General features: G+C 38.1%; 1 long non-coding RNA gene across 2 annotated transcripts in view; it reads left to right on the plus strand.

Moving 5' to 3' along the window:
* The window catches only part of LOC119047625 (uncharacterized), a 41,406-nt gene that overhangs the window by 8,774 nt on the left and 8,940 nt on the right, over nt 1-23,692 (plus strand). The window contains exons 3-4 of one of the 2 annotated variants that reach the window (XR_008391595.1): nt 15,972-16,115; nt 16,776-16,934. This is a non-coding gene — a long non-coding RNA (uncharacterized LOC119047625). The remainder of the gene's footprint in view (nt 1-15,971; nt 16,116-16,775; nt 16,935-23,692) is intronic. The other variant, XR_008391596.1, reaches the window with a different exon arrangement.

Raw genomic sequence — 23,692 nt, forward strand, 5'->3', positions numbered from 1 at the left:
TGTTTCTTTCTTTCTTCTGGTTCCCTCCATTGATTTGAGTTCCAGTTTCCTTCCCATCACTATTGGTTCCCTGTGCATTTCCCTTTGTTTCACTTAGTGTATCCTTTATTTTTTCATTTAATTTACAACCAAATTCAGCCAATTCTGTGTGCATCCTGATCACCAGTGCTTTGAACTGTGCATCTGATAGGTTGTCTGTCTCTTTATTGCTTAGTTGTATTTTTTCTGGGGTTTTGATCTGTTCTTTCATTTGGGCCATTTTTTTTGTCTTGATGTGCCTGTTACACAATGAGGGGAGAGCCTTAGGTGTTCACCAGGACAGGGCAACCCAGTCATTGGGTTGTGATGCTGTATGTGGGGCAGGGGTCAAAGAGGGAACAATGGCACTTGCTCTGCTCTCTGCTGGGTTTCAATCATTTACCCCCCTACCCACAAGCAAATTGGGCCCTTCTGGTGCTGGTTCCCAGGTGGTTGGGCTTGTGTACATTCTAGGACCCTGTGGGTCTCTCTAATGAACTCTACTGTGAGGCTGGGAGTCTGTCCCTGTGCCTCAACAGGTATTTTCAATCGGTGTTTTTAGGCTTTATTTCCCGGCACTGGGGCCCTGGGGTTTGCGGTCTGTCTTTCTCCCCAGTTTTGCCTGGTTTATCTGAGTGTAAATGTAAGACCACCTGGTCAGCCAGCTGCCTCACATGCCATGCTTGTCCACAATCCGCCACTTCGCTGGGTTTGCCTGCTGCCACCCTGTGCCTGGGGTCTGCCAGCTACTGCTTTTTTTGCCTCAACCCTTCTCCACCTGGCTGCCTGACTCTGCCTCTCCTGGTCTGGATGAATGTGTTTATTTTAACTCCTTGGTTGTTGGACTTCCATACAGTTCATTTTTCTGTCAGTACTGGTTGTTTTTCTGTTTCTAAATTGTTATCCTTATTTTGGTTGTGTGAGGAGACACAGTGTGTCTACCTACACCTCCATTTTGGCTGGAAGTCCTGTTCTTTATTTTAAATATGTGTTTTAATTACCTTGTTGTCACAGAATATACTTTGTGTGATTTCAGTCTTTGAAATTTGTTGAAACTAGCTTTATGGCCCAGCATATGGTCAATATTTATACTATGTGTGTTGAAGAGAAGGCATCTTCTGCAGTTGTTAGATTCATTATTATACATAATATTTCAATGATATCAAATCTGTCAACCATGTTGTTTAAATTTTCTGTATTTGCACTGAATTTTTTATTTATTGCATTATTTTCAAAGAGACATTATATTACAATCTCCCATTATGATTGTAGAATTTTAAATGCATATTTACTCTATATTTTAATTTTGCTTTGTATATTTTAAGGCTATACTTTTAGAGGTTAATTTTAGTAATTATTTTACAAATTTAGAATTATTAGGTCTTCTTAATAAATTGAAGTATGTAACATTTTAAGGTGTCCTCCTCTATCTCTAGTAACTTTTCTGCCTTCAAGTCATTGTCTGAAATTAATAAATTTAAGTTGATGCTTTATGGTACATCTTTTCTCCATACTTTCAGTGTCCATATTTTTTACTTCCATGTTTTAAAGGTATCTTTTGTAAATGACATATGATTAGAAGGTTTTTGTTTCATTTGATTTTTATCCTAGCATACAATTATTGCTTTTAAATGAAGCACTTACACATTTTGACTTAAATCTCTATCTCATTAAGTGCTATCTCTTTGTGTAACCATTTCTGTGTTACTCCCCTGCCCCCTTAAATCTTCTTTTCTGTTGCACCATCTTCCCTGCTCTGCTTACCTATTTGCTCCATCAGATCCACTTTCTATCCCTCTCCACCCTAGCCCTGGCCCAAGGAAGGTCAACTTTATGAATGACATCAAAATGCTGCCTTGGTGTTTGACTTCTAGTTGATTTTGTTCAGTGGAAGACACAGCGGAACAAACTGAACAGTGGGAAGAATGTGAAGTTAAGACACTTTTCTTTTCCCCCTAATTTCCAGGTTGCATGGCTTCTCCCCTGCAGTGCAATCCACTGCATGTGTAGTTGTTACTTGACCTTCTTCTTGTCACCCTTTGAAAATTTAAGGCTCAGGAACAACAAATGCTGAGACTCTGGCTACTGCTATTGATGTGAGTGACTAACTATCCTTTGTCTCTGGCGCAGGACAGTTGTGTCTTATGCCAGCATCCTTGAAACTACAATAGTTTTCCCAGGCCAGTTTTCAAGCCCAGTTTTTATATTTTAGCCTCAAAGAACTTAGCAGGGCACAGGAGAAGATTATTTTTCATATTAAAAACCTGAAAGCCATTTGGCAAAAAAACACCCGGCAAGGCTACCGAGTTCTTTCTTACCTGCAGTGTGAGAAAGGCTCCTTTACTGTTCCAAGGCTAGTTTTTCAAGCCCAGTTTTTATATTTTAGCCTCAAAGAACTGAAGAGGGCACAGGGGAAGGCTATTTTTCATATTAAAAACCTGAAAGCCATTTGGCAAAAAAACACCTGGCAAGGCTCCCAAGTTTTCTCTCACCTCCAGGGTAAAAAAAGTCTCCTTTACTCTTCCAAGGCCAGTTTCTGAAGCCTAGTTTTTATATTTTAGTCTCAAAGAACTGAAGAGGGCACTGGAGATGGCTATGTTTCATATTAAAAACGTCAAAGCCATTCTCAAGCCCAGTTTCTCAAGCCCAGTTTTTTTTTTTTTAATTTTGCCTCAAAAAACATAACACAGCACTAGAGAAGGCTATTTCCCATCTGAAGAACCTGATACCCCTTTGCCAAAAAAAAAAAAAATCCGGCAAGGCTCCTGAGTTTTGTCTTAACACCCGGCAAGGCTACCGAGTTTTCTCTTACTGCAGTGTGAGAAAGGCTTCTTTATTTTTCCAAAGATAGTTTGTCAAGCCCAGTTTTTTTTTTTTAATTTGAGCCTTAAAGAACATAACACAACACTAGAGAAGGCTATTTCTCATCTGAGGAACCTGAAACCCCTTTGCCAAAAAAAAACATCTGGCAAGGCTCCTGAGTTTTGTCTTAACTCCAGTGTTAGAAAGCCCACTTTACTTTTCCATGCTGTTTTTTTAGTCCCCATTTTTTTATTTTACCCTCAAAGAACTTATCGTGGCACTATAGAAGAATATTTTCCTTCTGACCAACCTGAAATCCATTAGGCAAAAAACTGCCTGGCACGGCTCCTGAGCTTTTTCTTAACTGGTGAGTGAGCAAGGCTCCTTTACATTTTCCAGTCTAGTTTGCAAGCCCAGTTTTCATATTTTAGTCTCTCAAAACTTCACTGGGCACTGGAGAAGGCTATTTTTCATATTAAGAACTTGAACCAATCCCACAAAATCTTCCTGCTGCCCTGTCATGCTCCCGAGTGTTGTCTTAACTTCTCAGTGAGCAAGGCTCTTTCTCAGATGGATCTGGGCTTCAAAACTGGCCTGGGAAAACTCAGTTTGTCAGCTTGCAAACTGAGTACCATCCCAGACCCACCACAATTCTTGAGACAGTGGAGTTCTGCATTATTTCCTGTTGTATTTTTTTGTTTGTTTAAATCTTCTCACATCTTGGTAAAGAGCACCTTTGTTAAACTCTTTTCAAATTACCTAACTTGAGTGTGCCATCTGTTAAATAGAAGGACATTTTAACTTAGGACATTTTACTGGTCTTTTACTGATCATATCAGATCATAACATATATTCTTTTCAAAAACATATTTTATCAATTTTACTATTAGAGTTGTCCCAACTTTCCCCCTTTGCTCCTCTTCATCTGGTACCTGACATTTCCTCTGGCAGTTCCCCACTTAGTGTATGCCCAGGGGTCATTTATATGAGTCCATTTGCTACTGCATTTTCTGTACTGTCCTTAATATCCCCCAGTCTATTTTGTACCTACCTATTTGTACTTCTTAATCCCAGCACCTTTTCCCAGATTGTCATCCTCCCCCTTTTAAACTGATGTCTCTCCAAATGATCTGCATATCTACGATTGTTTTTGTTCTGCTTGTTTGCCTAATTTGTTTTTTAGATTCAGTTGTTGATAGTTGTGAATTTATTGCCATTTTAATGTTCATAGTGTTGATCTTCTGCTTTTTCTTAAATTTAAGTCCCTTTAACGTTTCATGTAATAATGGCTTGGTGATGATGAACTTCTTTAGCTTTACCTTGTCTGGGAAGCACTTTATCTGCCCTTCCATTCTAAGTGATAGCTTTCTTGGATAGAGTAATCTAGGTTGTAAGTCCTTGCTTTTCATCTCTTTGATACTTCTTGCCAGTCCCTTTTAACCTGCAAATTTTCTTTTGAGAAAGCAGCTGCCAGTATTTTGGAAACTCCTTGTAAGTAACTATCTGCTTTTCTCTTACTGCTTTTAAGATTCTCTGTCTTTAACCTTGACATTTTAATTATGATGTGTCTTGGTGTGGTCCTCTTTTTGTACATCTTATTTGGACAAAATAAGTACACATCTCTGTGCTTCTTGGACTTGTAAGTGTATTTCCTTCACCAAATTAAGGAGTGTTCTGTCATTATTTTTTCAAGTAGGTTTTTAATTTCTTGCCCTTTCTCTTATTCTCTGTCATCCATATAACTCAATGTTGGAACATCTAAAGTTGTCCCAGAGTCTCTGTAGTCTATCCTCATTTTTTTTCTTCTTTTTTCTTCTTGCTGTTATGATTGAATTTTTTTTCCTTCCTTATGTTCCAAATCATTGGTTTGATTCTTGGCTTCATCCACTCCACTATTGGTTCCCTGTAAATTTATTTTTTTATTTTACTTATTATAACCTTCATTTCTGTCTGGGTCTGTTTGACATTGCTACAGTAACCAATGAATTCCTTGAGGATCCTAATAACCAGTGTTTTGAACTCTGCATCTGATAGATTGCTTATCTCCATTGTGTTTACTTCTTTTTCTACAGTTTTGTTTTGTTTTTGTTTGTTCGTTTGGGCCATATTTCTTTGTCTTCTCATTTTGGCAGCCTCCCTGTGTTTGTTTCTGTATATTAGGTAGAGCTGCTTTGACTCTGTCTTATTAGTGTGGCCTATTGTAGTAAAGACCACTGGTAAGTTGGATGGGGTAGAGCCTTAGGTAATCACCAGGGTGGGACACCCTGTGTTGCTGCCCTGTGGTTCTGTATGGAGGAGGGCCCAGAGAGGAGACAATGCCACTCCCTGGCCTCTGGAGTTTCGTCAGGGAAGAAGCTGTTTCCTGGCATTCACCCTGATGCCAGACACTTTAATTTCTCCCCATACGCCACTGCTGCCCCTCCAACTGTTACCCTGATGCTGAAGCCCACAGGGGGTGAGTCTGTATAAATCCTAGTCCTTTGTGGACCCTTTAAGAGGAGACTCCTGAGAATCTCACAGTTTCTTCTGCAGCCCAACCCACTGATTTTTATAGCCAAAAGTCCTGAGGACTTGTCTTCCTGGCACTGGAACCCTGGGCTGGGTGGTCTAGTATGGGACTGGGCTCCCTCACTCCTGAGGTATACCTTCTGATTTTTGTCCACCACACATGGGTGTGAGACTGCCTGTTTTGCTTCTCTGTGCCTCTTTGCATCTCTGTGCACTTCCACATCTCCACCCCTCCTGCATATCTGAATGAATGGGACTTCTTTAATTCCTTAGTTGTCGGACTTCCATATAGCTCAATTTTCTCATGATTTTGGGTGATACTTGTTTTGTGGTCTAGCTGTAATTTTTGATGTCATTGTGTGAGGAGATAACCATATTTATCTACACCTCTGTCTTGATTAGAAGTCACAACATATATCCTTAATATTAAAATATATTTACTTTATCATCTTTCCAGACAATGTAAAAATCTTAGAACACTGTTTCCCTATTTACTCTCCTTTCAATTTCTATGCAACTATTGCATCTATAAATCTCTGCCTGTGACGTGTATTATATCTCAATAAGTTATCATTAATATTGTTTCACACAGTCAATGCTCATTTGGTTTTATTAATATATATGCCCTTTTGTTGGACATCATTCTTTCCAAAGCCATCAAATTTTAAACTACAATTATATTTTTTCTACTGAGTCTGCAATTATCTTTTATCTGCCTGAAAATGTCTTTATTTCAACTTCACTTTTTAATGACAATATTAAGATATCCACTTGCCATACAATTCACCATTTGAAAAGTACAGTTCAATGGCTTTTTATATATATACATACATCTGTGCAACCAACATTAAAATCAATTTAAAAATATTATCATCACCCTAAACAGAAACCATACCCATTAGCAACTCATGCAGCTCTAGGTAACCACAAATCTACTTTCTGGACATTCTATATAATAGGAATCAGACAATATATTTTCCTTTAAGACTGTATACATTCACTTGTTTTTAAGGTTCATACATGTTATAGCATATATTAGTACCTAATTCTTTTTTTATTGAGGAGTAATGTTCTATTGCATGTTTATACTTTTTATTTATTCATTTATCAGTTGATGGACATTTGGATTTTTTTCCACTTTTTGGCTATTGTGAATAGTGCCACAATGAACATTTGTGTACAAATTTTTATGCTGACATATGTCTTTATTCCTCATTGAAATTGCAGAGCCATATGGTTACTCTGTTTAATCATTTGAGGAACTACCAGAATATTTTCTAAAGTGTCTGTACAACTTTACTTTCCTACCAGCAATATATAAAAGTTCCCATTTCCACACATTTTGATTAATGCTTATTTTCTGTCTTTTGAGTATAGCCATTCCAGAGGGTTCCTTAAAATCTTATGGTCTTGATTTGCATTTTCCAGATGGTGAGAGATGTTGCACATATTTTCATATGCCTGTGGACCATTTGTATATCTTTGGAGATGTGTCTGTTCAGATCCATTCCCCATTTCTAGTGGGGTCATTGCCTTTTTATTATTGACCAATAGAGTTTCTTTACATATTCTAGATACAATCCATTATAAGATTTATGACTTAGAATGTGGGTTGTCTTTTTACTTTTTTAATGATATCTTTGAATCACAGAGTTTTTAATTTTGATAACTTTATTTTTTCTTTCAATACCTATGCTTTTGGTGATGCGGCTAAGAAGGCCAAGGTCACAGAGGTATATAATACTCCTATATATTCTAAGAACATTAGACATTTAGCCCTTACATTTAAGCTTATGATACATTTTTATATATAATGTGGGATTGGAGTCCAAGTTTATTATTTCACATGTGTATATCCAGTTATCCCAGCATCATTTATTTAAAAGACTATTTCTTTTTCATTGAATTGTTTTGGCATTCCTGTATAAAATCAATTGGCCATAAACATGAAAGTTTATTTCTTGACTTTCAATTCTATTTCATCTGACATTTTTCTTATGCAAGTACTGCTATTTTTATTATTGTAGATTTGTAGTAAATTTTGAAATTGAGAACTGTTAGTACTCTAACTTTGTTCTTCTCTTATGAGATTGTTTAAAATATCTGCATTATTTGAATGCCCTCTTGAATTTTAAAATCCACATGTCAGTTTCTGCAAAGAAACTGAGATTTTAATAGAGATTGTATTGAATCTGTAGTTCAATTTGGGGAGTATTTTTTTACTTAAAAGTATTGTCTTCTAATCCATGAACACAGGATATCTTTTCATTCATTTAAGTCTTCTTTAGTTTCTTTCAACAATGTTTTGTAGTTTTCAGATTATAAATGTGATACTATTTTTTTAAATTTATTACAAAGTACCTTATTTTTTATGATAATATGAATGGAATTGTTTTCCTAATTTTTGGATTCTTCATTCCTAGTTGATAAAAATAAAATCAATTTTTATATTTTGATCTTGTATTCTGCAGCCTTGAGAAACATATCTATTAGTTCTAATAATTTTGGGGTGTATTTAGTGGATTCTATTCACAAGATCGTGAATCTGCCTTTCAACCTAGCTATCTCACTTCTGGAAATATATCCGAAGGAACCCAAAGCACTAATTTGAAAGAACATAAGCACCTTTATGTTCATTGCAGCATTATTTACAATCACCAAGATATGAAGCAGCCCAAGAATCCATCAGTACATGAGTGGATAAAACAATGGGCCATTTACACCATGGAATACTATTCGGTCATTAAAAAAAAAGAAGAAGAAAATTTTACTCTTTGTGACAGTATGGATAGACCTGGAAAATATTGTGCTAAGTGAAATAAGCCAGTCAAAGAAAGACAAATACTGTATGATTTTACTCGTATGTGGAATCTAACGACCAAACTGAACTAACAATGAAAATGGGAACTCGTAGATGGAGAGCAGATGACAGCCAGTGGTGCGGGGAGGGTGGTAGTTAGGGGGTGGAGGGATTGAGCAAAAAGGAAAAGAGACTCATGGACATGGACGGTATTGGGCCTTTCATTGATGCCTTTTATCATGTTAAAAAAATTAACTTCTATTCCTAATTTTCTAGTGTTCTTATTAAAATGAATGATAAGATTTTGTTAAATGTTCTTTTCTGCTCAGTCTCATATTTAAATGATATTTTGTTGGCTGTAGAATTCTTGGTTGGCAATACTTTCTTTCAACACTTTGAATATATCTTTCCATTAGTTTGGCTTAATTATTTATATTGAGAAATCAACTCAATATAATTGTCATGTATTTTTAATGTAATTTGACTTATCTAGCCCCTTAAGATTTACCTTTTTTCTTGCTTTTCAGTAATTTTACTGTGATATGTCTAGGTGTTGTTGTTTTAATTCCTCTTGCAGTGTGTAAGTGCTCTTGATTCTGTGACATTATATTTTTTGTCAGCTTGGAAATGTTTTCAGCCATTGTCTCTTTAAATAGTGCCTACTCTCCTTTCTCCCTTTCTGGGATTCTAATTATATGTATCTTAGACCTTATCACTCTCTACTTATGTATTACCAACTTTTTAATTTCTTCATGCTTTATTCCAGGTATTTTTTCTTGATATATCTTTATTATAGCTAAGTCCAAGGTATGAATAAACCCATTCATTTATACATAATTTTGGTTTTCTTATTTTAAGTTTCTAAATACCTGCTAAAATTCTCAATCTTTTCTCTTACCTTCTTGAAAATAATAGTTGTTGTTTGTATCTGTCTGATGGTGCCAATTTTTGAAGCCCCTGTGTGTCTCTATTGTCTGCTTCTTCTGCTTTATTTTATTCATCTTACAGTTTTTTGGAGCACTTGGTTATATATTTTCATTGCTTATGAGACTGATTTGCAAAATAAAATTTCAAAATAATACAGAGATTATGCAAAGCTAAGCTCTAGATCTTCTAAAGACTTACCCATTACTACTCTAGCACATCCTTTTGCTGACCCATCCCAGATCAAGGGGTGTTAACACTGACCCTTTCTCCACCTTGATAGCACCCTATTATCATAGTCCTCACAAGAGGATCAAAATTTGCTCAGCTTTTCTACTATCCTCTAGAGTTGACAAATGCTTTATTTGATAATGTCCTTTCATCAAGTCTTAACCTATTTTATATTTTACTCCAGGACTTCTGTAACCCTCTTCTGATAGACAGCTGTGCTAGTAAAGCAATTTATGATTGTGGGAAAGGCTTAAGCATCTTTCATCTGATCCAGGAGCCATACATTTTTTCCCCAGTGGATTTTAGAAGAAGTCCAGACCTGAAGTAATATAAAGCACAGTAGTATAAGAGTAACAATATCAGTTCTTAAATAGGAGGGTGGTGCCGTGATTAGGTAGTGTAAGACCGATTTTACAGAAGCACATCTATTGGGGAATCCCATTATCTTCTATTAACTGGTTCTTTGCCATGAATGGCCATTTGAAATAACCTTGGTTCTCAATTAAAACTGAAATTTTTAGGAGCAAAAATGGAATTGACCTGCAAAGTTACTTGCGCTTCTTATAAACTTGTTGATTTGTCTCCTACCACAGCCTTGAGATGTTCAACCTCATTCACATAAAAATTTTGATATGCTTATAAATTAAGTCCCACACTAAACATGTCAGCAAATTTGTAGTATATTCTACCTGTGTGGCTGTTGATTTGCAGGAAGGAATTTCCAGCTCCAAAACTATCAGCCTGACACTTTTACAAGCCACATTCAGTGCAATGTCATCTCATTTCAGTGAAAATGGAAAGCACAACAGGACTCCCAGTGCATGCTGTTTCCCCAGTCTTGGAAGCATGACTCTTAGTGAGTGCCTGTCAGCACACCATGCATGCCTTGCTGTATTAGATCAAAAATGTGCACTGTCTTAGACTGTTCGGCTCCAGATGGGTCACAGAGATTCTGCCACCAACTTTGTATATGAAAGTGTAAAATGCAGCTATTTTATATTTTAACTTTGATTACTTTCAGTGACTGGATATAGTTCCCTTATGAATTTTGTTGAAACATGAAAAAAATTGAGTATCTTTTATTTGAACAGCAATGACTAGCCTTGGAATGAACGTCTTAAGTGATCACCAGGATATTTTAAAAAGCAAAAGGATTGGGAGAGTTGTAAGATATAGAGATGAAAATTCTCTGAAGGACTATTCTTTAGGTAACAGGGTCTTTTTTTTTTTTTAAGATTTTATTTATTTACCTTTAGAGGGGAAGGGAAGGAGAGAGGGAGAGAAGTATCAATGTATGGTTGCCTCTCATGCGCCACCTGCTGGGAACTGGCCTGCAACCCAGGCATGTGCCCTGACTAGGAATTGAACCGCAATACTCTGGTTTGCAGGCCCATGCTCAATCTACTGAGCTACACCAGTCAGGGCTTAGGTAATAGTTTTAAAACCAGCAATATACCATGTGTTTAGGCCTAAGGAAATCTGACAGTGAACCTAAAGAAATGCATATACACCCTGTGTTTCCCCTAAAGATGCTCATTTTGCTCACCTTCTAAAGAACTTGGACTTTCTAAGGAAATCAGAATATATCTGCAAAGTTCAAGTACTTGTGCAAGAAAGCTCAGTGTCACTATTGGAGGCAATTTATCTCAAGTATATGGATCCCAGAGCTTGCACTCCACGCATGATTACTACCCTTGGCTTGAGTTTATTTTGCTTTCCTTATTTTCAGCATTGACTTTGACTTCCTTCTGTGTACTTGGGTTGTTGTTTTTATTGTTACTTGCAGTGTATTTGCAAGCCACCTCATAAATGTTTGAAATGAACTAGTGATGGATATATAACAACACAGTCACATGCTGCTTAACCTTGGGGATACTTTCTGAGAAACCTATTACCAGCCAATTTCTTTGCTGTGCAAACATCATAGAGTGCACTTACACAAACCTAGCTGGTATAGCTTATTACTGTAATTTTACATGCTCTCCTGTTACGTGACCAACATGGTGAAAGTAGGTTTGTTTATTTATACCAGCATTGCCACAAACACTGAGTAATTATAGTGTGAGCCCCAACAGCACCTTTTTCTTTTGTAAAACAAGTGCCCCACCTAACTTTTAATTGCTCAGGCCTCCACTTCAAAGAGGTGTCTACTTCAACAAAGTCTATCTTTAACAAACACCTTGCCAGCCACAGGACTCAAATGAAGAGCCAGGCCACCTCCTCCACTGTGGTTCCTTTGTTTTAGATCTTGGTTGATTTCATAAGTAACTATTTGGGCTACTTGTTTTTTTTTTCTATCCCCTTATTTTAAATTACCACTCTTATATTTTAGATTCACTAATTAAGAGAGAGCCTGAGGAACTTTAGGTCCCCAGCCTCGACCCAGTAAAAGCAGAGCCAGAGGCTCCTGTCTGCTCCTGTGTGCACGTCTGCGTGCATGCGAGAGTGTTCGTGTGCAAGCACTCTCACATTCTGTCCTCGACTTACCTGGTGGTGTGCCCCCTGGCCTGCCTGGTACACTCCAGGGCCTGTAAGAAACTTATTTTTTCTTCAGAGTTTCCTAACAGTTATCACTGAAGCTGTCTTGCATTGTAATAAAAACCGTAAGTCAGTTCCACTCCTTAAATTGGTTTGGAAAGAGGAGACAGCTGTGGAAGGAATAGGAAGAAGCTAGAGATAACATTTCAACCTCCCTCCTGGTGCCAACTTAGTACTACTTAAGTCTCATGCCTTCTAAGGCCTGCTTCACATGTCCTCTTCCAATTACCAAGTGTCTGTCTTACAAGGGGGTTTACCCAAGTGCAGGCAATGTCTAGGTGCATGCCCCGTAGTTAAAGATAGTCCTTTATTCCTTTCTTAAGCATTGGTGCAAAATATTGTCTATTGAGCATGGTATTCTAATAGAAAGCCAAACCAGGCCTTGCCACAGTCCTCAAGAAACTTAGATAATATATTAGTAAACACATAATTGTGTGGGACTACAATCCACAACTTAAAAATAGGTATGAAAACAAGGACATGTCTTTTCACTCGGTACAAAAATTTAGTCTTTGACCCTGAGCTGGTATTTTGTTAATGGCAGATACTCAGTTAGTCTATTCTTTCATATCCAGTGATTTCTCTTTAGCAAATGAGGATTCATAAGACCTGCTCAAAATTTAGTTCAGAGTTCTATTCTTTTCTCTTATCATTATCCTCAGGGTCACCATGAGGCAGCACCTGGTGCAGAGATCTGTGGCACTCATTTTCATCCCTGCCTTTAAGATGCATAGGAATATCTGGGAACCTCTTCTGCAAATTCTTTCAGAAATTGAGGAAAATGGGAGAGGGGTATTGTTCTGGGGTCTCTCTTAAATAATGATATTCCAGGTGCTATCACATTATACACATACATTAAGAAAGAAAGTCTACCTGTTTTAGAAATTGACCCATCTGACTATCGGAGCCCAAGTCCACCAGATATTTTCATCTTTTCCATTTTATTTCTGATTCCATACAGCTATCTGGTTAGACAATTGTTGAGGGATCTGTTTGACAGTTACATTTTCGATATAAATAAATAATTGTTTTTCTGGCATCGGGATTAAGGGTATTTGTTGTTAGCAAGATCATATCCATTGATCCAATCAATTCCAGGTTGTTTCTGATTCTGCAAAGTAAAGGACTAGGTTCTGGGCTGAGGGGAATTTAGACTCTAATACTGTTAGCTTCCTGAAGGCAAGGGCTGTGTTTATCTTGTTAATCAGCCTCAAGTGCTTGGCCCTCTAACTTCTCAGCTTCTTGGTAGCCATTCAACTGGCCTCTCTCCTGATGATGGTTCGCAGGCCTGCACTCAATCCACTGAGCTAAACCAGCCAGGGACTCTCCTGATGATGTCAATCACACCATACAAAATTTCTTCTGAACTTCTTGGTAAACTGCATTATTCCCATTTTGTAGCTATGAAGAATGATTTCAGAACCTAGATGTAGAGATTTTCTAAGCCCACGCCCTTTCCATTGCATCATGGTGCCCTTGGGAATAAATAAACAGAGATGACAGTTAAGCTTGAGCTATCTGATAAAGCTTCTTAGCAAATATTTAATTAGGTTTTGAAGGTTGTGCAGCACTTCTAGCTAGAGGCAGGATGCACAGTATCAAAGGTGGAGGGACAAGATGATGCATGCATATTGTACTGAGGAAATAGTAATAAAGTTTAACTTTGTATATAAACTATAAGGGATAGGATAATGGGCAATGAATCTAGACAAGTATGACATCATTAAATTCTTGAGCAGCAGGGTGAAGACTGAACATTTTTCCATACATAATCAGATGCAAATATCTTTAAAGAAGATAAGAAACATGATTAAAGTTATGCTTTAGAATGATGCTTCCAATTGACATGTTCCTCAGCTGGAGAAAAGACTAGTTAAGACATTATTGGTAATAATAGTGCACGTGATGATAGTAAGGATGGATCCATAAGAGAGGAGGAAGAAGATTCAAAGACCTCTCTCAAGGCAACATAGGCAGGGGAATGACGCATTAACAAAAACAGAGGAGCTAAATTGACTATGGAAAAAGATTGTGCTTTTGCTTTTGCAGACATTAAGTTTGTATTACTTGTAATATATCCACATGTAGGTGACCAGCAGGAAGTGGGGATGCAAACCTGTAGCTTGAAAAGTCTCAGCTAGAGTCACAAATTTGGGGTCTTTCTTCAGGGAACCAATAATTGAAATCATAGAGTAAATGAGATTATCAAAGGCAAGAGCATGAAAAGTAAAGAGTCAAGACTTGAACAAACCTCAGGCAGGAACATTTAGGGGACAGAGGAAGAAGAAGAAGCCTCAAAGTAGACAGAGAAGGTGCGGTCAAAGAGGTAGGTAGGTATTACTTCCCCCAGGGGGTTATTTCTGCTCATTTTTAAGACTAAGAACTACTGTCTTAGTTTAATGATAGAAGATGATGAAAATAGCTAGGAGGAAGTAGACTGGTAAATATGGATTAGGTCAAGGCAAATTTGATGAGCTGAAGCACAGTTTTGTGGCCACGTACTTTACAAATGTATTTGACAATGCTGCTTCAACACTGGTTTATTTTCCCAGGCTTCCCCTGCACTCATTTTGAAAAAAAGTAATTGGCAATACTAATAGATGTTGTAGTCCTAGTAAATTCTTAAATACTCAGAATATTCTAAGCCATGCTTTAAACTTGATTGCTAGAATTGAATTACTAGCAATCGATGTTATAATGGACTTTGAATTGAATATAGTAAATTAATTGAATGACTGCCTCAGCTATTAATGTGCTCTTATTTTTCCAATGTTTGTTTCTGAAATACTAATCTCTCTTTGCCCCCTGGTTTTCAATATTTAGTAAATTAGATAATGTCATTTTACTTTTTAAAAGTCCCAATTTGTCAAAAGTAAGATTTGCTTCTCTGTTCTTCCGTAATGCTTGAGTGACAAAAAATGCTGTTCTGCGTTCAAATATTTTTGGTTAATAAACATGCAGCATGTTTCTACTATTTGACTATGCAATACTTTTACAGAAAGCCAACAACAAGTAAAAAATAAAAATAAAAATTGCTCAAGATCAAAACTGATTTGCTCAGTCTTAATAAGAATATGCATATTTCATAGCTTTTTGAATTTTTTTGCTAGTCTAGGCTTGTTCTTTTTGAATAATATGCAGAGGCTTTGGAACATACCTCAATTATAATCTCTATTATTAATTTCAACTTATAGGAGAAACTGTGAAAAGAATCTGAATAAATGCGTAGACTATTTAGAAAGAGCCTGACCCTGGCTGGTGTGGCTCAGTGGATTGAGCAGCAGCCTGTAGACCGACAGGTCGCCAGTTTGATTCCCCGTCAGGGCGCATGCCTGGGTTGTAGGCCAGGTCCCCAGTTGGGGGCGTGAAAGAGTCAACAAATTGCTGTTTCCCTCACACACTGTGTTTCTCTCCATCTCTTTCTTCCTCCTTTCCCTTCTTGCTAAAAATAAAGAAATAAAATCATTTTTAAATTTTAAGTTAAAAAAGTGTCTGTAATCCTTATGTTTATTATTGTTATTTTAAATAACATTTTGATTGGCAAAAAAAAGGGAAAAGAAACAATGTCATAGTAAATAAGCTGCAGAGAAGGCAATTCTCTTTTTTAGAATAAAAAAAAAAACGAGAGACACCCAATGGCAGTTTAACAGAATGGACTCCAAAGTCAAATAATCTATTATATGGGCAAGATAAAAATATTAAAGCTTTTATATGTAATTGTTTCAGGCCTAAAGAGGAAAGAAACTAAGCCATGCTAGTCTTTGATAAGGGTATTTACACTGGCCCTCCCTGTGCATCAGGGAGCAGGGGTCACACAGTGTGCAGGGATACCAAGGACACGTTGTGACATCCAAAGCTCTTTGAGAATCACTCCGTCACTCCCGGGTTCCCTTTCAGCATTGCCATGTATTGCGATTTCCTTGTTCCATTAAATGAATTTGAAAATGTAGTATTAAATATTATAATCTTTAAATACTTTAAAAAAAGATTTTATTTATATATTTTTAGAAAAAAGAGAAAGGAGGGAGAAAGAGAGGGAGAGAAATATCAATGTGTGGTTGCCACTCACACGGTCCCTACTGGGGACGTGGCCTGCAACCCAGGTGTGTGCCCGGACTAGAAAGCTAATCAGTGACCCTTTGGTTCACAGGCTGGCACTCAATCCACTGAGCCACACCAGCCAGGGCTAACTACTTTCTAATGAGGAAGACAATGACCAGCAAATTGTTTTGTCCTGCAAAGAAATTTATTTGTTATCCCATCGAAGTACTTGAAGTAGTTGTTGAAATCAAAAGTGAAGTATATATATTTGTTTAACAAATTATTTGTTTAACTTAAAAGTGCTCCAAACTTCCTGAACTTTGCTGCATTGACAGGTGGGTCTTAACAGAATGGTAACTTACAGATATTTTCAATCCATCCCACCAGTGATTTAAAAATGAATAATTCACCAACCACTTTTGAGAAGAACTCATTAATACAGAGAAAGAAGTTTGAAAATGAATCTTTGGGGCTATTTTCGTTGTTATGTGAGGTTGCTGCACTTTGACAGGAGATGTAAGTTTGTCCATATTGATAGTAATTGTATTGGAGAATAAACAGTACCATAGTATCTGTTATCATATAAGCACCAGGAGGGCTTCCTTGACCCTCATGGGCTCTAACAAATATGTTAATATTGCTTATTTTCTCTAACCTAAAAGTTAATTCTTTTCTGATTTTAAGATAAATTAAAACATTTTTATGAGCCCTTGAAAGTATGGTGGGGCCCTAGCTGTGTTGCCATATTCGTAAGTGGGCCCAGGCACAAACACCAAAACAGATGAAGTAAGACTCATTGAGATTTCAGTTTCATAACTGCGCACTATTTGTTATAAAATTAACCTCATGTGAGGACCTGATATAGTTTATGCAGGAAGACTAACGCACTACAATGTGTGTCTGTTTTCTTCAGACAGTTCTTTGAAGATACTGTCTTCCTGTTTGTAAGGTGGTGGATTCCTCAGCATAGCAACCAAGACAAAGGAAAGGAGATAACATGGACCTGAAGCTACCACCTAGGAACAGGTGGACAAACAGAATATGTGAAATACCCCTAGAATTTAAAAATAAGGTAAGGAGTCCAATCTTAGATTAAATTTTCACGCAAATTCCTACCACAGGCTGCGGCATCCCCTCCCTGCTCCCCCACCTGTGTCCCACTAGGTCGCCCCTTTGCCACACTGGCCTTCTCACCACCCCTTGGACACAGATGGGCTCAGCTCTCTCCAGCACCCGGGCTTTGCTGAGATGCCCTTTCCTGCAGCAAACCTGCCCACGCCCTGTGTCATTCAGGCCTCCGCTTAGTGTTACCTCCCAAACAGTCCTTCTTTGCCACCCTACTAAACTCTGTCACATCACCCTCCTTTATATTCTTCATAGAACTTAACACTCAGAATCTGTCCTGATCGTTTATACCAGGGGTGTCGAACTCATTTTCACCAGGGGCCACATCAGCCTCTCGATTGCCTTCAGACTGTCGAATGTTAAGTTCAACTCCTTAACAGTTAAGGAGTAGTGACCTTTATACAGTCCTAAAATTATTTTGGCCCTTTGAAAGCATCCGAAAGGCTGATATGGCCCCCCAGTGAAAATGAGTTTGGAGCCCCTGCTTTATTCATTTATTCATTGTCTGTTACCCCAAATGGAATATGAGCTCCATGGTGATAGAAGGTATGTTTGTCTTGTTCACCTATAATTCCTCAGTGCCTAGAACAGTGCATGGCATTCAAGAAATACTTACTGAATGAATAAAATGAGCTAAATTTAACAACTACATAAGTCCCTGCCTTCTATACTTCCACTCAAGCAGCTCAGTTTATGGCCCTGTCTACCATGTGACCTTTGATTGTTCGGAATGTCAAATCTAACTCAACGCCTCCTTTAACGCAATATATCTGTAAACTCCAATTATAACAGGGTATAGTATAGTATAGTGTAGTATAGTATAGTATAGTATAGTATAGTATAGTATAGTATAGTATAGTATAGTACAACTAGGCAGCTGAGAGAAACCTACCCAAACATCTTAAATGTTTGCTTTATTAGTGATAAGATACTTCGTATGAGTATGTATCATCATATTACTACCGGAAACTGTGTTGTTATATAAACATCTTTGTGCTGCATCTACAATTTAGCTGACAGTTTGAGTGAAATGACATAATGCATACAATACACCCAGGGATCATGTACCTGCTTCTCAAAAGGGGAGGCAATTGCAGAGAATGCAATGCCTGAATTTTAAAGTGTAGACAGTATCGTTATTAGGACCTATTTCTCCAGCCACCTGGAGCCATTTCCAAGCAGGAAAGTGTTCAAAGTGCCCCACTGCCTATTTTCATTCTCAGTGGGGCAGCTGTGGCAAGCCTACTGTGAAATGGATACGAACTTGTAATACCCGGCTGAAAAAACCCCACAGAAGATGAGTTCAAGTCCCTTTCCCCGTAGACTGATTTTTTACTTCAGTCACGAGTCCTTCTGCTGGAACTTACTCAATTTTCTGTTCTCCCTGATCAAACTGCAGCACCTTCCCCCACACGCACTCCCGGGCCAATCAACCATGAAGATTTATTTACTGCTGATGGTGTGCTTACTACTGTGCCAGAGCTTTTGCAATTTGGGGTTGAAGTGTAAAAACTCATTCCTTTTTTTAGAGAATTTATAATCTAGATAAGAGACAAAATTACCAGGCATAAAACAGCATTGATAGATGTTAACTAGACTTATGGTGGTTATCATTGCTCAATGTATGCATATATTGAATTATTATGCTATGCACCTCCAACTAATATAATGTTATAAGTCAGTTATATCTCAGTTTTTTAAAAAAGCAAGGGTACAATAAATAAAATCAACAAGTGAAAAAAACTACTTTGAATCTTAGAGGACAAAATACAACCACAAGAAGCAGACTTAAATAAAGCCTTTCCCCAAGTAAAAAAGAGGGCATTTCAGGCGAATGGATCAAAGACATGAAGAAAGGATGACTGTGGCTTGTTTGTGGACTTTGAGATTAAAATGGAGTTTAACTTGGAAAAAAAGTAGGCAATGTGGTTGGTTAGCAAATGAAAACATATCATAACAATGTTAACCGCTAGGCAGAAGCATCTAGATTTGTTTGAATAAAAAACTTGGAATTATATTTACTCTCATCTTTCTCCCTTGTCCAAAATTTGCAGAGAAAATAAGACTTCTTTTTGTTGAGTAATTCCTTCCTGGAAGTCTTCTGTTTGTAGTAATGGCAGTCAAAACCTTCTGAAGGTATATTAAGAATAGTGACTGAAACATCGAGCTGGAATTTTTAGCATTTATATGTTTTTTCATAAGATGTTACTGCTATTTTTAAACTTAAATAATTTGGCTTGGAGGAATGAGAAAAATGATCTTTCATGAGAAGTGACTCTTTTCTGACAGCAAATGGATTTTTCATGTCAGCTGGTCTTAGGACACAGTGACTTTCCTGACTGTCATCAGCCGTTCTTGGTTTGCCTCAGGAGCCACAGTGAAATATATTCTATGTGGCTGTGTCGTATTCACCCTACATTTTAACTTTTAACTTAAAGTTAATTTCTATCACCCTGTGACCCAAACTATTGCCAAAGGGAAGAAGAAAATTTGTGGAGCATGTATTATGGACCAGTGCATTAGTTAGGGTAAACTAAGATAAATGGGTATAAAAAATTAGTCTCAAATTTCAGTTTTTTAGCAAAACAAAGATTTATTTCCACCACAGACTGGCAGGGATCCTGTTTTAAGAGTTGCTCAGAGACTGCAGCTGACAGAAGCTTCATTATCTGCAGCTCCACCATCTAGAACACACGGGATCCTTGGTCTTTGCATCAGGAAGAGCATGCAAAATCACTTACTGGCTTTTATGTGCTTTGACACATTGTCCAGAACTAGTCATGTGGCTGCAACTAACTGCAAGGAGTCTTGGCAACAGACTTTTCTAAGAATCCAGGAAGGTAGGAGAACCAGATTCTAGTAGGCACTGGTAAGCTCTGCCACGGTCAGACATTGGGCCCATGTGCTTCATATAGCTTCGTATACAGTTCCCCACATAGTGGCGAACTGCATATAAAAGTATTATATTAGTTTTCCTAGGGTTGCCATAACAAATTACTGCAAACCGTGTGGCTTAAAACATCACAAGTGTACTGTCTCACAGTTGTGGAAGCTAGAAGTAAGATTTCTTCTGAGGGCCATGAGGGAGAATCTAACTTATGCCTCTCTTTCTAGCTTCTGGTGATAATTAGCAATCCTTTCTTTCTCTTGGTTAGTAAATGAATCACTACAATTTCTGCCTCCTTCACATGGCCTTTTCCCCCTGTTTTCCTCTCTTCTTGTAATGACACTGGTCACACTGTATTAGGGTGGACCCTATTGACTTCATTTTAACTTGGTTACACCTGCAAAGACTCTATTTTGAAATAAGGTCACAGTCACAGGTACTGGAGGTTAGGACTTCAACATATATTTTTAAAGGGTGCAGTTTAACCATAACAACTATGAATATTATTTTTGAAATATTTGAGCCAATATTGATAAGATCAATGGACTTCAAATAAAAATCTAGATTCCTACTTCTCTTGAAAAATCAGAAGATCTTAAAAGAGATTGCTATTGGTGGAAGTGGGGATAATGGAAAAAATTTCCTGAAACCCACATGGGAGGACGTGACTCTGTGGTGTGGTTTATTGATGAGGTTCAATTAAGGAGGTTCCCTTCTTGACTTCCCAATGTCCCATCTTGTCTGTCTCAGCACAAAAAAAGTCCAGTCTTCAGTAGGGCCAGGATGAAGGCCACTACCCAGGGTATATGCGCTATCTGGCTAGCTTAGCGTGTGCTTCTACCTCTAGTCCATTGCTGTGCTTCAGTACCCAGGCTCCCTCTCAGAGGCCATGGCCACATGGCTGCTAAGGCCTTGTGGCTGTGGGGAGAGGACAGGTGTGTGCAGTGCGAGTGGGGGTCAAAAGCCAGAGAGCAAGAGCTTCTTTGTTGCCTTGGGGCTATAACCAGGAGCTTGGGTTTGGGGTGGACCAGATGCTTTTTTAAAAGAACCAATTTATTTCCCAAACTTTCACAGCCTTTGATAGCTTTATACCTCCTAGTTAGACTGACAGGCCTCTAGGATCCAGCACCTGCCCCTACACCCCAAACTATCCTGTATCACTGAGGGGGAAGGGAGGAGTGTTAATCCCCTTGGTGCAGCACAATGCTGTGGTCCCCTGGAGTATGAAAAGCTGTAGCTTCCTGCTGAAGCGGACAGGCATATGTTCCCCATTTTTATTAAGCTCAATGTCTAGTTTCCTTTCCCCCTTTTCCCTTTTCATCGGCTTGTTACCGATGGTAACAAAAAGACCTGCCTTCCCACATGCCATCAACCCCTGGAACTAATGGCTGTCTTCCCCTTTCCATGAGGTTTGAGCTCTCCGGTTTGCCACACTCCTCACTGATCACTAATGTCTCCCTGGCCAAGTTTCAATTTCAGTTGAAACCAAAGCCAAGTTTCATCTTCAGTAGTGACCATTAATTATGATTATGAGAGCATCAAAAGCCTGAATTCTTAAACTCAGTAGTGCACTTCATTCACTGTATTACCTCTCTGACCCCGATGACTGATACTTTTCTAACTCCCATTATAAAAACAAATCAGTTCTACAGATAAAGTTTTACTAAATTCAGCTTATTGTATAGTCTTTCTTTAAGATTAACAGTGTTATTTACTAACAAAAAGAATTTATTCATGGCAAACTCTTTCAGAATGACTTATTTAAAGTCTGGAAGATGATCAGATATAGCCATGAGAAATGAAAAGGAGTGTCAAAGGAGAATATAAGGTCAGTAATCCCTTTTCAACAAAAGCAGCTGAAATGATGCTGGCTATAATTAAGAGGAAGCAACTCAGAAAATGGAATGTATTATATGACCCTTTCATGGGCAAAATAAAATGGTACTGTATTTTGAGAAAAAAACTAATGCCATTAAAAGGCATAGGAGTCAACTTTTAAAGAGTACACAAAGTGAATTTATAAGTGAGAAAAACAATCCTTGAAGGAACTCATGAAACGAGAATAAAATGTGAATTAGTTCTCCAAGTTGCTGTCTTATTTATTACTAAATAGAAAGGGGTGACTTGATACAGCATTCAAGGACAATGAATTTTTAAAATGGGGGAAACAATAGATCTTTAGACCTGAATGGACACAAATGTCTGTCCTCCAGTCATTAAATTTACATGTTCAAAACACTTCATCCCTGGTTGGTGTAGCTCAGTGGATTGAGCACAGTCTGCAACCAAAGGGTTGCCAGTTTGATTCCCCATGCCTGGGTTGTGGGCCAGGTCCTATTCTAATAGGGAACGTGCAAGAGGCAACCACACATTGATATTTCTCTCCTTCTCTTCTCTCTAAAAATAAATAAATAATTTAAAAAAACAAAAACAAAACAAAACAAAAAAACACTTCAACCTCACTTTTTACTTCCCCTGTAAAATTCAAGCCTGGATTCCCCAACTTAAAAAACAACCCTATTTTCCAGTCGCCTGAACTACAAACACCCCTGTATGCCTTCTCCTTTACCCTCAAAGACACTCAATCAGAGATTTGGTTCTGTCATTTTTCAGTCCATAAATACAGGGTAAGAGAAAAGTAGGTCTACAGTTGCTTGTATGGAAACTAATACAACTATTAACACATAATAATGTAGGAATAAACTATTTTGCATACTCATAACTGTAAACCTACTAACTGGAGAGAAATCCACTTCCCTTTTCCATCCTCACTGTCCCTGCCTTCGTTGGGCCTTCCCCACCGCATGTCTTTCATAAAACTGAGCTGTGAATAGTCAGATGAATTAATTCACTAAGGTAGTTTATCTCCCTTATTTTAGTCTCCTTCATTGTCTCCCGTATGGACTTCTGAATTGAACTTCCTGGAAACTGATCTGCCTGGCACATGCCTTCCCCAGTTTGCTATCTTTTTTCCATACCCACACCATGACCCCTCACACTTCTGTGTCCTATAAAATATTCTTTCTTCTCAAATGAATTTAATACCTCCCTTTCCGCCTCCCAATACTCATCCCTCAATGCCATGTCACTCTCTCTGTGGAGCCTTCCTGGTTGGTTTCTTTTCTTCTGTGCTCCCTGGCTCTCGATATTTATATCTCAATGCACTTGCTCCTCAAACTGTGGTCCATTGGTCCACAGTCTCCATGGCCTAGTAGCTTGGGAGACACGCAGAATCTCAGATGATACCCCAGACTTATGGAATCACAATCTGCATTTTAAGGAGATCCCCAGGTGATGCCCACGCACATAAAAGTTTCAGATATGTGGCTAGAGATGATGTTATCAGACGTTCAGATTTCTCTTTCACAAGGAACTCTGACCTCCTGTAGATGAGAGTCATGTATTTCACTTTGAACGCCCTAACCCAGCGTCAGTGTATGCTGAGCACTTATGGTATGCAACTGTGTGAAAGAGAAAATGGGAACAGATGGTTCAGTGGTCATCCATGTAGTAATGGCAAAACCAGGACTCCCGGGGCAGCCTTTCTGCCCCCCATGCTGTGCCACTGACAAAATGTCTTTATTTTCCACTTCTAAACCTCAGAGAAGTTGGATGATGCGTGTGTACTCACAAGGCTATTTTAAGTGTCAAAGAAGATTCTAGAACATGAGTTTTTCTTTTGACACTTAGTTGAAGTTCTTTCCACTGTGTCATTTGGCCTCTATCTGTCAGAAGAACAAATGAGAAACACATTAATTGAACTTCTGTTCTCACAGTTCAAGTTTCAAAGAGCATCTGCCATGATGAAAAATATACAT

The sequence above is a fragment of the Artibeus jamaicensis genome, unplaced genomic scaffold, assembly GCF_021234435.1.
Source record: "Artibeus jamaicensis isolate MK-2021 breed Jamaican fruit bat unplaced genomic scaffold, CSHL_Jam_final contig_391, whole genome shotgun sequence".
In the NCBI taxonomy this organism is placed as follows: domain Eukaryota; kingdom Metazoa; phylum Chordata; class Mammalia; order Chiroptera; family Phyllostomidae; genus Artibeus; species Artibeus jamaicensis.